Genomic DNA, 5,987 nt, shown 5'->3' on the forward strand with positions numbered 1-5,987 from the left:
TGTTTCTGGATGTACTGAAACGTTTGTGTATGAGTTGAAAGAGATTAAGTACTTTCACATTTTGTGGTGAATTCAGCAGTTTGGAGGATTTGACTTTAAAGGTGATTTTTTCCCCGAATTCTAAAAGACCAGTGTGTTAGGATGTTTCCCCATTGATAGAATAACTCTCCTAATGACAGTATTGACTTCTTGGATGGAATGCTGTGCTGAGTACATGTAGATCATGTAAACTCAAAGATGATACAGCACGAAGTCGTTTTTCTCAAGTACCTCTTACAGGGGGATTTTGTATAATCGAGCCACATCAATTTGAATAGTCGTTTCTTGATCCTAGTTTTTCCGTGTTTTTTCAGCTGAAATGGATACGTACTTGTTCCTGATTTTTCAGTGTGTTTTTTTCTGAAATGGATACATGCAAATAAAATGTCTTTTCTCCAGTTTTTGGTTCATTTCTAATCAATACTTCTTGGGCAAGGTTTTGTTTTTCTGCTTACTTTAAAATGAAGATTTTAATCACAAATTGTGTTATAATTTTCACATTTTGCTAAGAAGTGCCGAAATAATAATTTTCTTCTTTCTTCATGATTGTACAGTTCATGTAGCTCGAATGTTTAAGAAGAGTTTTTACTTTCAATCTGCAAATCGTTGTCAAAAGGTGAACTGATGTGGCCTTAGGAGAGGTTGTATCAATTTGGCACTTGCAACCATTTTAGAAAAGCAAAGCAGAAAGTCGCACAGCTTAATACATCTATAGATAAACACCAGCAATGACAATAAGACTATATAGTCCCTAAAAGAATGAATTAAAGAACCTTAACTTGTAGGAAGAGAGGAAAACAGTTTTACGAAAATAGAAGAGGCCTTGATCACCTCCTAACAAGAGAGTGTACTTAAGAAAGTGAATAAAAGGAGATTGCACTAATGATATGCATTCTTCCACCCACCTAAAAAGTGCACCAGCATACATACTTGAACATACAACACCACTAACACCTCTCTATTCTATTCCAGGTTCAACAATCAAGTCCAAATATCAGGTTTTATCCACATCAGCAACATTGAAAGGACACATTTTTCCTACTTCATGATGATTTTAGGTTGGAAATATCTTGAACTAGAGTTCCACGACCTCATACCTTCGCCGACTGATGTTAGCCTTTTCGAGTGAATGCTTATCACTCAGTGTGTAAATAAGGTCCTCGATTGCATGAATTTCAAGTGATGCTTTTATCTACACAAAACACAGCATTAAAGTAAAATCTTAGAAAAGAGGGCCATTTTAGCATTTCCTCATATATTATGTAAATGAGGCCATCATGATTTATGTCTGATAACGTCCACATTTGATTATCTCCCAAACGCCACAAGAATGAAATCCCATCATTTACCACTCTGGAATTATATACTTTGTCATAAATTATGCACATTAGGTATTCGTTTGCATAATTGATATCTATCAATATTCCTCTCTTTATCAGTTACATGTCACGTGTTTGACTACAATGGAATGCAAGGGTTTGTATACTTTTTCACATCACAGATCCTGATTTGCATGATTCTTATACGATCATGTAAATCATCACTCAAACTATGTACATCCCTACAAATCATGACGATCCGTCATCACCTAGCTTCTTGAGTTACTAGTATTCTCTTTCAAAGTTTAAAACAAACCCATACCTATACCTACACGAGTTCTCCCAAGAGTTATAGAAATAATCACTGAAGAATAAGAATATTTTTGCTTAATTGGTATCATAACTTTTATCTTTACTACAGAAAATAAGGCAATTTCTTGGCAAGGTATTTGCTTCAATCATGCCCTTATTTTCATTGTCGACATATCAATCAGTTTTTATCAAACCTATACCTTCCCACAGGGAGAGTGTTAGATCGTAAGGCTGTAAAACAGAGCCCTGCACCAGGCAAGTAAAGTATCACATGTGTCCTCCAAGGACGTCTCACAGGGAGCCTGCTCCGGTAAACTAGGTCACCTGTCAGTGCAATTTAACCTGAATATATAGACTTAAAAATAGCAAATTGAAAGGGAATTGTAGACATTTCCTTATAAATTATGTTAATGAGGCCTTGTCATGCATGATTTTTGTCTGATATTGTTCACCTTTACTTAGCTTCCTAATGATTCAAGAATGAAATTCCAATCATTTACTATTGTGGTATTTTCAATTAGTATTTTCTCATTAATTATGCAAAAAAAGGTAGCTATTAGCATTATTGGTATCTATCGATACCTCTCTCTTTTTCAGCTATATATGTCACATGTTTGAGAGTCCTATTTTGAAAGGCAGCAGATTTATAAACTTTCCTTGCTAATTATGCAAATTAGCTCCTGATTTGCATAATGAATATTCAATTATGTAAATCATTAATCGAGCTATCTACATACCATAAATCAAGACGATCCGTTGACCATAAGTCTAGTTATTCATGTCCAAAGGTCAAAACAAATAAATTAAAAACATCCGCTGCAGCTCCAAACAAGCCGCTAGAGGGCCCAAACGTGCACATGTTACTTCATGTGGCATGGACTATCTACCACACAAAAATCATGACCGTAGCACTTGCAGAAAATTCGACCTCAAACTTTGAAGCTACACTGCAGTACCCAAAGTACCCGCTAGGAATCCCATCATCGAACTTGACCTTCCCCTTTAATAAATCTACCTATTCATTAAATATCATGCACAACCATCAACAGCTTCTCGAGTTATCCTGTCAACAAACAAATACGCATACATAAACAGCCCACTGCAGTACCGCAGGAAAATGCCAGGTGACCCATTTTTGAACTTGAGCTTTGTTTTCACAATCTCTACGTACCCACCAAAAATCATGCAGATCCATCATCAATACGTCGAGTTATGTTGTCTACATACAAACACACTAACAAAAAATTAGCCCACATTAGCATATTTTCTAACCATTAACATTTCTCTCTTCCTCAGTTACAATTTGAATAGTCATATCATGGAACAAAGTGGATTTTTAAAGTTGTCTCATTAATTATGCAAATTAGAATCTGACTTGCATAATTATTGTCCAATCATACTAAGCATCACACAAGCTATCTACATAGCAAAAATAATGACCATCCATCAAGCCCATCTTGTTATAGTATTTCCTCATTAATTATGCAAATGAGGTCTTCATTTGCATAGTTCATATCAATTAATATTTCTCTCTTCCTCAGTTACATATGTCACATGTTTCAGAGTCCTATCATGGGATTTGGCGGATGTATAAACTTTCCTCATTAATTATGCAAATTAGATACTGATTTGCATAAGAGGTGTCTAATCATGTACATCATCACTCAAGCTATCTACCTACCAAAAATCATTACCATCCATCAAGCCCTTCTTGAGTTATTCCCTTTCAAAGTCAGACGCAAAACCTGCTCCTGCAGTTCCAAAAAAGCCGCTAGGGGGGCCAAACCCACACCACTTACTTTCTGTCCAAAGATCTATCTACCACTCAAAAATAAGTTCCATAGCATGTCCAGAACACGAGATATCAAACCAGGAAGTTCCGCTGCAGTACCGTAAGAAGCCGCTAGGGGGCCCAAAATCTAATCGTTTTTAGGTCTCATCAAAACCTACCAACATACCAAATACCAAGACAATCCATCAAGGCGTTCTTGAGTTATTCTGTGCCACTACAAACAAACAGACAAACAAACAGACAAACAAACGCTACCCTCTGCATAACCTTCTCGGCGAAGGTAAAAAAGTCCACTGGAGCACTTTAGGAAAACGCCAGGTTAACCATTTTCGAACTTGACCTTCGTTCTCACAACCGCCACTTACCTACCAAAAATCAGCAAGATCCGTCAAAGTTCTCTCGACTTATGATCTCGACATACATACGGACCCACTTTACAGCTGGCGTAACCGATAACATAACCTTACCGCGAATGCATACATTCCCGGCGAAGGTAATCAGGTGTTATTTCCAGTAGGTCACATAAAATGAGTTTTTGGTCTTCAGTAAGAACATACAGAAAATTCAAACGGGCATATGAAAGAGAAAAATATCTTGACATCAAAAACTTTAGCCATCGCCGAGCCATGGCTAAGCTAAGAATTAGCGACCATCCACTGCATATTGAAACTGGTAGATACAGCCGGACTCCTCCTAGCGATAGGCTATGTGCACTCTGTAATAAGAACTCTATAGAAGATGAAGTACATTTTATTCTAGAATGCTCACTGTACAAAGATTTACGCATCTCTTTGGTTAACGCAATACAACTAGACCAGAGATATACAAACTTAACAAATGACAAACTGTTCATATACTTGATGTCATCGAATAATCAATCGGTAATTGAGAAACTCTGTGAATTCGTGTACACATGTCTCAAGAAGAGAGAAGTAGCGTGTAAACTTTAGAGGTAGATAGAACATAGAATAGTTTTCTTCATTTTTTTCTGTTATTACAATGCACAATTGTATTACTTGTAATGCATTTAGCCCGGAAGGGCATGAACATGCAATAAACATGACTATGATGACATCTATTGCTTCTTTGTAGATTTGGGTTGGACTTCATCATTGAATCAGATCCAATAAGTTTATAAAAAAAAGAAAATGCTAATAGTTTTAGCTTCACAATTCAATTTAGCCAATTTCATGGGCCATTATTCATGTCAATTTGTTTGAATATCAAAACGTTATGGGATGAACGTGTTTATTGGTGGTATATTTATGAGTACCTCCACGGAATCTGATCCAAAAGGCTGACACAAAATTAGTTTAGAACCAAAAATGGCCCTGAAAAGGTTTTTTTTTGCAGCTGAAAATGTTCCTTTCTGGATGGACTGAAATTATGCTTCAACCTATCTGATCCCAAATCTACAAAAGGGTTAGGCAGTTACTTGGATATACCCTAGGATCTTCTGTGGGTCATTTGTAAAACAGCTTTGTGTGCTCCCAAATCTACAAAGCGTTCGAGGGCTACCTGGACACATACTTTAAAGGATCTCCAAGAAAAATTGAGAATGTTAATCAAAAGGAAGGGGGCTGTTTTTTCCCAAAAAAGAAGACGTTTTTTCAAAGAAGGGGGAGATAAATGTTTGCATAGAGACAGACCAGGAAGAATCTCTTTCATTTTTACTCTGACAGATTTGATTTTCACCTGATCTTTTTCCTCATATTTTAGACACAGGTTGGTTCCATTTTCGCAAGCTTCCGTGATCCTGCTCAGTCTGTCTCTTATGGTTTGAAATCAGAGGGTGTCTAGATGATCATCAACAGGCTATTAAACTACTGACGTCACATAGTGCAGCTACAACTTGTCTCACAGGTCCACCTGTTATTTTTTTGTTGTAGTTTGGATGGGTTTTGTTTTTGAGAAAAAATTTCAGTAGACTTATTTCATTCATGTGGGACCCATTTGTCTCATAAATGTAGTGAGGTATAAGACCATTTTTAGAATGAAACAACTTATTTTAGCCATGATAGTCATTTTTACTTCTTAGATTTCATTATTGGGAAAATATGAAGCTGACTGTTATGTCCAAAAACAGGTGTACTCTGACCAGGGGAGACAAGCACAACGCAGTAACTCACTGAGCTGAGAGGGAGGAGTCACAGGTTTGACCAGGACTACTGTGAGAGGTCCACCATCATTGTATCCTGGAATTTTCCTCACATCCTCCTTCCCTGGGAGCACGGTGAGAGGCTTGTTGTCATTCCAGTCGTACCCAAAGTCTGGATTCCCTGTTGGATACAGCTCCCAAGCGTATTTGCCTGGAATGTAATGGAAAACAAAATTAAAAATGTTAATGGGGGGATTTTCTAGGTTCAGAATCTTGTTCATGATATGTGAATGACAGAAATTTGTCAAATATGTCAATAACCCTGCTCCCGAGGATCGAGGAAACATCAAGCTGTAACCAGATACAGACACGCAGTAGCCAAGTACTCAAACTATTATAATACTAGTTCAGTTAGTTTTATACAGGT

This window comes from Branchiostoma lanceolatum, chromosome 16 (genome assembly GCF_035083965.1).
Source record: "Branchiostoma lanceolatum isolate klBraLanc5 chromosome 16, klBraLanc5.hap2, whole genome shotgun sequence".
NCBI lineage: Eukaryota > Metazoa > Chordata > Leptocardii > Amphioxiformes > Branchiostomatidae > Branchiostoma > Branchiostoma lanceolatum.